Here is a 12,584-nt window from a genome sequence, read left to right on the forward strand (position 1 = left end):
TCCGCCGAGTTTGCGCTACATGAAAGCCCAGTTGAACCAGCGCTTCGTAAAGGGTCCGCCGTATCCACGCAACATGTGAATCCCGACGTTCTAACACTTCACGTAAGCTCCGTTATATTCCTGCCTCAAGAGTTTTCTACTGAGTCTGAGCGCGTGCCAGCTGAATCAAGTGAGTCAAGTGAGTCAAGTGCCGAGTCAAGTGAGTCAACTGCCGAGTCAAGTGCCGCCGAGTCAAGTGAGTTAAGTGCCGAGTCAAGTGAGTCAAGTGCCGAGTCAAGTGAGTCAAGTGCCGAGTCAAGTGAGTCAAGTGCCGAGTCAAGTGAGTCAAGTGCCGAGTCAAGTGAGTCAAGTGCCGAGTCAAGTGAGTCAAGTGCCGAGTCAAGTGAGTCAAGTGCCGAGTCAAGTGCCGAGTCAAGTGCCGAGTCAAGTGCCGAGTCAAGTGACGAGTCAAGTGAGTCAAGTGCCGAGTCAAGTGCCGAGTCAAGTGAGTCAAGTGCCGAGTCAAGTGAGTCAAGTGCCGAGTCAAGTGAGTCAAGTGCCGCCGATTCAAGTGAGTCAAGTGCCGCCGATTCAAGTGAGTCAAGTGCCGCCGAGTCAAGTGAGTCAAGTGCTGCCGAGTCAAGTGAGTCAAGTGCTGCCGAGTCAAGTGAGTCAAGTGCCGCCGAGTCAAGTGAGTCAAGTGCCGCCGAGTCAAGTGCCGCCGAGTCAAGTGAATCAAGTCCCGAGTCAAGTGAATCAAGTCCCGTGTCAAGTGAATCAAGTCCCGTGTCAAGTGAATCAAGTCCCGTGTCAAGTGAATCCAGTCCCGTGTCAAGTGAATCTAGTACCAAGTCGAGTGAATCAAATGAGTCGACCCAAATGAGTGAATCCAGTCAAGTCAGTGTTCCAAGCCCAGTGACTCGCCGTCGCAGGAGGAGGGGGACTCGTTTGGTTCGCCAGGCTCCGGTGGGTGTTCCCAGACTCCTCGCCCTGCCGGCCCCGCCTCTGCGCCTCGCCCTGCCGGCCCCGCCTCTGCGCCTCGCCTTACCTGCGCCTCTCAAGCTTCGGGAGCCTTTTCCAGTAGCGGTTTCCAGCCCGGAGGCTTTAGCTTTCAATTTCCCCATGAACTTTTTGGGGGGGGGCAATAGGTACCCTAAGAGGGCCATGGAGGTGGCATCTACGTGGACCCTTGCACTACCACCTACACCTGAGAGGGTCATGGAGGTGGTGCCTACATGGACCTTTGCACAACCACCTTCGCCTGAGTTTACCATGTCACTGGTCCTGTCCAGCCCTGTGCTCCCCACGTCTTGGTCCCCTGTTAAGTGTCCTCTGCCCTGGTCCTGTGTTATGTGTACTCTGTCCTGTTCACCTGTCACTTATGCTCCAGCCTGTCTTCCTGCCAAGCATGCTCCGCCCTGGCTACTTGCGGAGCGTGCCTCCCCGTGGTCTCTTGCCCTGGTCTGGTCTCCAGGCCCCAGGTCTCTCCATGGGCCTGGCCCCCTGCCTCTCCACGGGCCTGGCCCTCCATCCCATCCCCCGTCGACCTCCCTCCGGAGCTCTGAGGAGCGTCTGGAAGCCGCTCCTTAGAGGGGGGGTTATGTGACGATCTGCGGCTGGAGTGCCCGCTTGAGCCTCTGGAGGGCACTCCTTCCTAGTTTATTGTTTCCATTATGTTTCACCCTGGACTGATTATGGTTTATTTGTTGCACCTGTTTTAGATTGAGCGTCCCTGATTTAAGCCTGAGTTTTCCCTTTGTTCAGGGCTCAGTATTGTAAGTGTTTTCATGTGTCTGACTGCATTACCTAGCCTTGTTCCAGTTTCCTTGTATTTTAGTGTTTCGGTTCCTTGATTATCTGCCTGTTCCCGGTTTCCCGTTTGCCTTATCCCTGCACGGATTTGATGTTTGTTTGGACTGCTTACCTGGTTTTGACCCCTGCCTGTTTCCTTGTACCTGTCTCTGGATTCTCCTCTTAATAAAGCCTGCGTTTGGATCACCTCTGTCCATGTTCCATGTGCAGTTTCATGACAGTGAACAATATTTGAGAGAAATAGGCCTTTTGTGTACATAGAAAAGTCTTAGATCTTTGAGTTCAGCTCATGAAAAATGGGGGCAAAAACAAAAGTGTTGCGTTTATAATTTGGTTCAGTGTATGTAATGTATATAGTGTACAGTGTGCATAAATATATTTAATATTAGTAATGGAAACGCATGTATCTTGTATGTTGCTCTCGGTCAGCAATGGTGATAATTTATCAACAGTGTCCGAGGAGAGACAAAACACAAACCACCATCAGTCTCAATCCAACTGAGCATCTGTGGGATGCGCTGGACCAACTTGAAGGATCTGCGGATAACGCAAAATACCACAGGACACCTTCTTGTAGAGTCCATGCATTGGCGGGTCGGCGCTTTTTTGCGGAAGACCAACAGTATATTAGGCAGGTGGTCATAATGTTTTGGCACTCCAGATGACACAGGCTGATAGGTCTTTACATGTAATCTACTAGAAATCACATTGTGATTAAATGCTGGTGTTCAGTGTTTGCTTTAAGCTGGTCCTCTGAAACCCTCCACCTCCCCCCAGCTCCATTTGTCTAAACTCAATAATGTATAATATGCTTGTAATATACATACAGGGTATACACACACACACACGAACGCACGCACGCAAGCATGCATGCACGCACACACACACACACACACACACACGCACGCACGCACGCACACACACACACACACACACACACACACACACACACACACACACACACACACACATTATTTTATTATTACACACATTATTTTATGCCATCAATGATAAGAGCTAATATTGTATTCTGAGATAAATGTTTGTAAATGTTTGTATTTCATCATAAATATGCATGCCTTGCATGTGTTTGGTGAGATACACATGTTGCTGGTATGGAATTTTTGCTTCCTTTGTTATGAGAACGCTCTGCGTCAGGAGCCATAAAGCCCCGCACTGACTGTGAACTCTCTGTTGTCATGGCGACAAAGACATAGAAACATGTATAGCCCTTAAACACAAGCTTACAGTTCTACTGTATGCGTATAGAAACCTTGACTGTAAATATTGATATGGTTTTCGTAGCTGATATCGTTTTATTTAGATCTGCACTTCAAGTATTTCAATGTGTATGGATGCATGAAAGATGAAGCGTGTGTGCATATTTTAAAGAGCTGGTTAACCCCTTTTATATTTATCCGGTCTCTTAGAAACACCCACTCTAGTGAAGCCTTTGTCACTTTGAATGCTGTTGATATTGTGCACATTGAGTCGCTAGTGCACAATCCAGAACACATGATTACACTGAAATCTCTTTAACCTTTTCTGTTTCTGGGTTCTTTCTTTATCGGCTCACCGCAGAGCAGTTAATAAACGTCTTGATATTTCAATCCAACAATCCTGAACAAATATCAAATGTTTCCAGGTACATTTCTCTCTAAACACTTGTACATTTTATTCTTATCCCTTTGTGTTTGTCTCTGTATTTCCACTTCATCTTCGCCTGTTCTGCCACTTTCTCCTCCTTCATTTAGTCCTCCCTCAATACTTAAAAGTGTGTCGCATTATTTAATAGGATAGTCCAAAAAATGAGGCTCTTCCTCATTTGTAGCCCTTTTAAATGGACTTGTGAAAATGAATTGGAGAAGAAATAAAAAAATTTGTGGAGTGTCTTTTCCCATTTTTATTAATTGCTATTTTAAGTGGACTTGATAATCTATAACCATCATGAATTAAAGTTGGTACTGTTATGTGATCACAAGATTTTCACCGCAGACAGTAGAATCTGTAATTACTAGTTTAAATACGTGCACAAAATCCAAATGTCTTTCCCCACTAGCATTTTGTTTTTTAAAGTTGCTAGCCACCACCAGCGTTTTTGAACATTTCCACAAAACTTTCATCATATATTAATGGCAGAAGCACTTGAGCTGCACTGAACTCCACAAGTTTGTCAAACCTTAGGCTATCATATTCTCTAGCATGATTTGTAATGATCAATGGAAGAAGAACGCCTAACTGCCTGAACTAAAATAAAAACAAATTAATCAATGTAAAACATGTCAGTCAACCCTCAATTGTGTGTTCTCATTATTTCTATACTTGCCCCGTCATTTGCACGCCAGAGTTATAAAACAGAGAAGAATGTACCATGATTTGTTCCTGTTTTCAGGAACAAGAATCAGCAAGAGAGCGGGAAGTGTGCCTCAGTTATTAAGCAGGGCCCTGTGGCAGTACTGTCCGTTAGTGCTAGCTGTAATTAACAGTGTGTTTTCGTCGATGTACACATCTTAATAAGTGGAAGGAAGTTTCAGCGGGAGCATCAGATTAGAGGTGTGAGGTACAGATGTCCTCGGTTAAAATGAGCTCCTGTCTTTTATAGAGATCTGTGGACTGCAATTCTCATATTAACTCCATGTATTAGCTGCTACGCTGCCTACTTACTTATACGCTGCTTACTACTTAGGGAGCTGGATTCTTACTACATATAGGGAGCTGGATATATGCCTGGCCAAAAAAAGTTGCTGTTTGCAACTTAAATAGGCAAATGCTTAGTCTATGATTGGGTTGTTATTGCAGTGATTATTATGTTTCTAGCATGTTATATGTTTGGCAACAGTTCTTCTAACCCTAACTGATGGAGTGTGTAGCTTTTCATTTCTGAAACAACCATGTAGAAAAACACATCATGGCCGTATTCCAGGATGGCAATGTCAAGATTCTCCAGACTCAAACTTTGAAAGAATGGTTGTGATTTTTTTGTGATCATTTTCACACATGAATCCAGATCTTAAATTCATTGAAAGTCTTTGGGATGTGCTGGAGGAGACTTTACAGAGTGCTGGACTCTTGCATTGTCAATACAACATCTTGAGCAAAAATGTATGCACCTCTTGATGGAAATAGCCTAGAAATGCTGTTCTTTTTTGAACATTTATCTAATAATCTTTTGAACATTTATCAAATAATCTTGAAAAAAAGGGTATGGAAGCCATTAAGCAACACAGCTGTTGAATATAATAAGAAATGTTTCTTCAAATCAGCATATTAGAATGATTTCTGAAGGATCTTGTGACTCAAGACAGGAGTAATGATGCTGAATTTTATAATGCATTTTTTCTGTTGAATGATAAGAAAGAAAGGCAGGCCCAGGAATGAAATGACCCATGCACCTACTCATTACAAAAGATCTGTTGTCTTGCAGAATTATTTGTTTGGCTCCTAACTATTGATCGTTGTCTTTGCAATTTACCGTAAGCCTGAGTCGTCTCTGTAGATAAGCAGTCTGTAGAGAGCTGAAATGTCTGTCTCTGTCTCTCACTAACACACTCACACACACAGGAGCTGCCATAATGAATCATATTACAGAAATTTCGCAATTTTATTTTGGTTCGGTGCATGACAAATGTTGTTTGGGCATTCTCCTTAGAGGCTGTTATTATTATAATGAGTCGTATCAGTTTCAGCCTACCAAAGAGGGGTTGAGCTGAAATACAGGCCAACAATACTGGAGCGGCGTCTGAACAGGAAAGAAGAAACATGTCCAAGTGTTCGCCGAGCTCAGTGCAGGCAGAATAAATCCACATGTGTTTATGTACTTTTGTGGATCGTTTTTATCCTGTCACCATTGTCTTTTGCTGATGTTAACTGCTGTTGTCTTGTGTTTTCCAGGTTCCTTATAACATCCACATGGCTGTTCCCAAACCTTCCCACTACACGGGCAAAAGTACACTGTAAAAAAATATTTTTCAAAGTTGTAAATAAAACAAATATTGAGTATGTTTTACAAGAAAATACTATTCCAGTCTTTCTACTTCAAAATTTAATGTTTAATTAAATCTTCGCAATTACCTGTGAAATTTACTAGCAATTTCTGAGTGGTTAGTTTCGAAGTAAATCCTACACCAATCTTTTTATTTGTGGATATGTTGTCGAACACCATGAAATCAAAATTGACAATCCTTATTTTCTTTATTGAATATTGCAGTATTTATTATAAATGATTTGTCAGTGCACACTTTTTTATTTTTATTTTTATTCACGTGTCCTTGTAATCTTTGATCTTTAATCTTTGACGTCTCTTCTCTGATGATGTTTTTACTGGCGCAAGGGCGGGGCAACCTGTCGATCACGTGAGATCCACCAATAGGAAACCACAAGCATCCAATCAATTCCCCACGGACAAAATCAAGTTCCACCCTACATTTGTTCTTGTTCGAAAAGCTGTTTCACTCACATACGTCACAATAGAGAAGAAAAGACTATCGCAACTTCCATTTCACGACGACTTTAATGTCAAAACCTTGAGCATTAATACAGTTTGCTCTCTTTGCTCTCTCTGTTACAGTATACAGCTTTTACTAGTAGAAGTTGAAACGTGGCTGCATTGAATTTGATCCCATTCAACCACAAAAGCATCAGTGAGGTCAAGCACCAATGTTGACTTTCCAACTCTCAATCCCGAAGATTCGGGACTGGGTTCACAGCAGAGCCATGCTGGCATCCTGTGACACACTAAGCACTCTGGTAAGCCTCATTCTACTGAAAATGTTTGTATAAAGAGATTGCATGGCCTGATTGATTTTATTTAAGGTTGTAGCTGGAACAGGCAAACCCATCTATTAAAATGGGGTGTCCACATATATTTTGGCCATATGGCAGCATGTATTTTCTTTATGCTTGATTGACTGAAAGCACAGACGGGTAGTGCGTAGATGAGCTCATGAGTGCAGAGTTGTAATGAACAGTGAGACGGCTCTCCTCCACTGACACTGACAGCTGTAGCCAGCTGTGCACACCTCTATGTAGCCGTCGGACATGTTGTAGTTTCTAGTATCTAAGCATTAAATAGCAAGGTAACATTCTCAGCATATTTTGCTCCATTAATTAGTTGTGAGTAAAGGCATAATCAGATATTCTCCTTATGAATTTACATTAAAAATGATTTGATTGAGCAATCTTCTCTATGGAGCTGTATTAGGATGTAAACGTGCATCTGCTTTTTAAAAATCTTCCACTTTAATTAAAATAAATTAATCTATATAAATATATCACCCAACGAGTAATACAATTAATACATTAAAATTCTATAATAAATAAATTATAATAAATTACTAAAATGTATTGATAATAAATAAATGAAATTAAAAAGATTTTATCATGTATTATTGGTTATACACTATGGGTCAAAAGACCCTTTTTAACCCTTTGGTGCTGTTATGTGATTTTTGACTTTTTTGTGTAGCATTTTTTACTTCATCGGAATGGTACGAAACTTGGTAACGGCTTTGGCACTTGCTGTATGAACAAAAATAAATATAAATCATGGTCACTGTCATACAAAAATGACAGAATTGGAAATGAATTGGAGTCGAATTTTATGTATTGTAACTGCACCCAAATGAAATCTTACTGAAAGCTAATTTTTGGAGATATCAACTTAAGAGTAAACAGTGTTTTGGAAAATATATATTTCATATACAAACTGAAAATGGCATTTTTGGATTTTTCAAAAAAAATTTTTTTTTTTACATTTTCTAACTTTTTTTCAAGTTCACTTTTTTAAGTTTTTACGTTTTTTTTCACTTTTTTCAATAATCTGCCAAATCTGCCAAGTTGGTCTTTAAAAAGAGGTCGACCTTAAGTCTGTGTTCCAATGCATTCCAGACCGTTGGACATTCCATTTTCAGATCCATGCTCAAAAAGTGGATAAATGGATTATTACTGCATAAATATAATTTAATACCATAATCCCCTAATGATACAAAATATTAACTAAAATATAGTATCATTTAATTGAAAAAAATAAGTCATTTTTGACCGACACACGAGCAGCACCGGTGGGGTAAAATGTTTTTGAAAAAAGTCTCTTGTGCTCACCAATGCTGCATTTGTTTGATCAAAAATACAGCAAAAAGAATAATATTATGAAATTATTACAATTTTCTATTTTAATATATTTTAATGTAATTTATTCTTGTGATGCAAAGCTGAATTTTCAGCATCATTACTCCAGTCTTCAGTGTCACATGATCCTTCAGAAATCATTCTAATATGATGATCTGATGCTCAATTAGTATTGGTTCACAGTTATTAGTAATGGTTCTTATTATTATCAAGGTGGAAAACAATTTTTACTGCTTAATATTTTTGTGATAACCGTAATGCAGTTTTTTTTCAGGATTCTTTGATGAATAGCAATTTCAAAAGAAGAGCATTTATTTGAAATAAAAAACTTTTGTAACATTATAAATGTCCTCTGTTTATTTCTATTGGTGAATAAAAGTATCACTATATACTTTTTTTTATCTCATCCAAACATTTGAATGGTAATGGTTCAGTTTCTACAAAAACGTGTTCAACATTGATAATAATAATAAATGTTTCTTGAGCACCAAATCATATTATTAGATGCATTTCTGACAAAACATTTGCTGTGTATAAAGTCTTCTGAACACTCTGCGTGAAAAGACGCACACGACAATAAATGAAAATAAATACTTCTTACTCCCAAAAATCATGACATTGTCAAAGATTCTACATTCCAGATTAGAAAAATACAGAAAATAACTGGTCCTTTTTAGTGGACGAATTGCTCATATTCTCATTACATCTGGCCACATTGAGCAGTAAACCACACATAAAAGTCTGGAAAGTTCATTTAATTGAACTTGAAATCTATGACGAATGGATTTAAAATAGAAATGCAATGCAAGCATAGCGTCGAAGCAAGCAAAATGAATTTGCTCTGACAGAAATAATTGATAGTTGCTTTGCAGTGAATCAGAAGACTTGCCCTTAAGAAGGGGAAGAGCCATGCTATTCGTGCCCTACTTTCCTCCTATCACCATCCAGGCAGCTCTTGTGAACTGAACGCTGGAGGTATATAGAGCCTTTCTGGCACGCTTGGCCTGTCACAGAGGGTGAAGCACAATGCAGACATCCGAAAAGGGAGGGGTGGCAACATTGTTAAATGAGATGCTTTTCTTATTCAGTTCCCCTTCACACTGTCCTTCACTGTCCTACTCCCATCATGTCTCTGTAACTGTCATCATTGTCTTAATGATGTGCATGTCTATCACTTGTCAATCTGAAAGTGTCTTTGTCAGCAACTGATTGCTTAGTGTGACAGTTCGGTTGGTGAGCTAAAGGCAAGCGGCAGAAAGTGCTGAGATGAGCTTTCTGTCCACAGAGGTCTGCTGTTGCACACATTGTTATAGTGGAGGTTTCATTTTTTTTTCAAAAGAAAAGTGGCAGCTTTGAATCATGCTATGCAAGAGAGACTTTTCCTGTCGTCTACACTGCTAATGTTTCTTAAAATTAATGATATTTCCATGAATGTCTGAGTGTTTTTTTTTTTTGGTCCATACAATTGTTATTTTGGACCCCATTGACTTTCCTTATGCAGACAACAACACTTGTGGCAGGTCAGTTTAACCAATTTCGATTTTGAGTTGTCCGAAATACTGATTATCCTATGATGTTTTTAGAATTATAGACTTATGATTTAGAAAATGCCTGCAAAGTGTTGACACTCTGATGCGTTGTGAAATTTGCATACATTTCTATTGTGGTTATGTTTGCGGGTCAATTAGATGCATTTATCAAAAAGAAACTTACATTAAATTTAAAGCATATATTTTAAACAGTTCATGCATGTTCACTTGTTTTTTTGTGTTGTTTTTTTACCAGATTTTTGTTGTTGTTTTCATGGTGTGACTTGTGGTAGACTGTATTTAATCCAATTTAAAATCCCTCATAATCATAATCAGATTTTTAACCAAAATGGTTTAAAATAGTCTTCAAAATATCTTCCCTTGTGTTCCATAGACGCAAAAAAGTCATAAAAGAATAGATGACAGAATTTTCAGTCTAACACTTTAAAATCCATAAATGATCCTCTTCTTCCCGTTTACCACAAAGCGATCATATCAAATGCAATTCAATACTTATCTCTTTATTCTTCTCAACTCTTAGAAGATGTTGTAATCGCTGTGATGAAAATATGTTCATCATACAAGCTGTTAGCAGCCAGTATTTGTCATAAGTTCCAGTATGCTGAAGTCTTGTCCTGTGGGTATTCTGGCCTCTATTCCCTATGGGACTCCCAGATCCCAGTGCAGTCAATTATGATGTGTCCGCAGGCTCCGGTCTGCATCCAACTGATATGCAGCCTGGCTCATTCAATCCCACTTTGTCTCAAACTGCCATTACTCACTCAAACTGTGGGCTGGTAGACAGTGAGAACAGATGAAATGAATAGCATAAGACATGTTAGAAGCTTTATTGTCAAATCAATCTGTGCTAATAAGCTGATGAATCTCAGGTTAAAAAAGGAGGATGAAGCAACTTCAGGGTAAAGTTAGTCTAGGAGGTGTAGGTGTTCCTCCTACGTACACTACAGAGATTTGTTTATATTCATATATGTTCCACAGAAGAAAGAAAGTCATATAGCCTATGTTTTGAGGTTGAGTAAATGATGAAATTTCATATTTGGGTGCACATCCCTTATAGATATGTGGATATGGATGGTTATAATTTTTCCTTCTGCAATTAAGGTTTGTTTTTTGGCATAGGGAAACTGATCCTAGACCAGAAGTGTTCTTTTCCAAGCAGCAATGTTTTATACAACTATACACACATCATTCCTGTGACCAAATAATAAGCTATAGTAAATATAAGCACTCCAACCATAACCCACATTTTTATTAACAATAACAAAAAAATGATTCTTTCCAAAACCAGTTTCATTTCCATTGCTGTTCTGAACACGGTTGCTATGAAACAGGTAAACATAAGTACTCATCTCCAAAAGAAGAGTAGTTATTTGTAGTGCTCTTCAGCATTCATCAACAGTGGGCACATCCATCTCAATCAGATGGGCAAAACTAGCTATATTAAACAATACGAAGGATACATATTTCAGAGCATTAGTGGTGATGCACAATCAGGTTGTCTCATGATAATTATCTTTCAAGTATTACTGTAGCTAATAATAAAGTCTGTATATAATGTAGCCTGGTATACAGTACATAGATGATGTCTATTACCTGATTCATGTATATTTGTAAATTGATTCTTATTCTTGCTGCCTTGACAGCTTATGATTTTATCATTCTTTGGACACCATAACATGGCTATGCAACAGTTTAAAAAGCAATTCTGTAATAAGCTGTTTTACAGTTTGCAACCCATTTGATCTTTCAACATTTCTAAGTGAAACACATGCAATTATAGAATAAATAAGAGTTGTGAAAAATGTATCAGTGAAAAACAGCAATATTTAAATATGTTTACACTCTTAAAACAAAAGGTTCTTTATTGGCATCAGTGGTTCCACGAGGAACATTTAACATTCATTGCATCTTTCCATTGCTTTATAGTGGAATGGGGTTCTTTAGATTATTCAAATTTTACACTAAGAAAAAAATGGTTCTTTTAAAAACTGCTTACTACAACGCGGCAAATTATAGTAACAATGAACACGTTCTTCCAGTGCAAAATTATTGTGGTAACCCTTTTTTGGAACCTTTATTTTTAACAGTGTAGTTTTTACTAAAAAAATGTAGTGCACAAAAAATGCAATTAACCATCTCAAATGCTGTGGAAGCATTAAGGGAGAACATTTCTTAAAGTCAACTGCAATCTTGCAACATTCTTCCTTTTTCAAAGTGCAAGAATTCAAAGGAAAGGGAATGCATGAGGAACTTGCTTGCTCTTTCGTCCTTTCAGAGGAAGAGAGTTTTTACATTTTGATTAAAGAACACATTTCTTTCATTTAGAATAACTCACATTAAGTCAAATTGCATGCATTAAGAAAATAAAGAGGTCAATTTTATTTTTTAGGTTGACTCTACATACAAATGTTCTGTCTTTCATTGGTGGAACTGGCAGCTGAAAGGGGCATGGCATATCTTTGAAAAGACTCCTTAAGAAAAGATTCATAAACACTTTGCAAAAACTTTGGTATTGTTTAAAAGAAAAATCTCTTTTTGTATAATAAATTGCTAGGCAGTTTGGGACAACAAAGCACGATGTATGGTGCAAGTCCTTGTACAGTGCCTGATGGCCCCTGACAGTTTGAGGCTGTCAGGAGAGAGTAGTTTATGGAGTGAGTAGAGTATGGAGTATGGAGTGAGTAGAGTATGGAGTATGGAGTGAGTAGAGTATGGAGTATGGAGTGAGTAGAGTATGGAGTATGGAGTGAGTAGAGTATGGAGTGAGTAGAGTATGGAGTGAGTAGAGTATGGAGTGAGTGGAGTATGGAGTATGGAGTGAGTAGAGTATGGAGTGAATAGCGTATGGAGTGAGTGGAGTATGGAGTGAGTGGAGTATGGAGTATGGAGTGAGTAGAGTATGGAGTGAATAGCGTATGGAGTGAGTGGAGTATGGAGTGAGTAGAGTATGGAGTATGGAGTGAGTGGAGTATGGAGTGAGTAGATTATGGAGTGAGTAGAGTATGGAGTGAGTAGAGTATGGAGTATGGAGTGAGTAGAGTATGGATTATGGAGTGAGTAGAGTACTCACTCCATACTCTACTCACTCCATACTCTACTCACAACATACTCTATTCA

Source organism: Siphateles boraxobius, unplaced genomic scaffold (assembly GCF_051911475.1).
Source record: "Siphateles boraxobius isolate OS27281-9 unplaced genomic scaffold, OSU_SipBor_1 32, whole genome shotgun sequence".
Classification (NCBI taxonomy): Eukaryota; Metazoa; Chordata; class Actinopteri; order Cypriniformes; family Leuciscidae; genus Siphateles; species Siphateles boraxobius.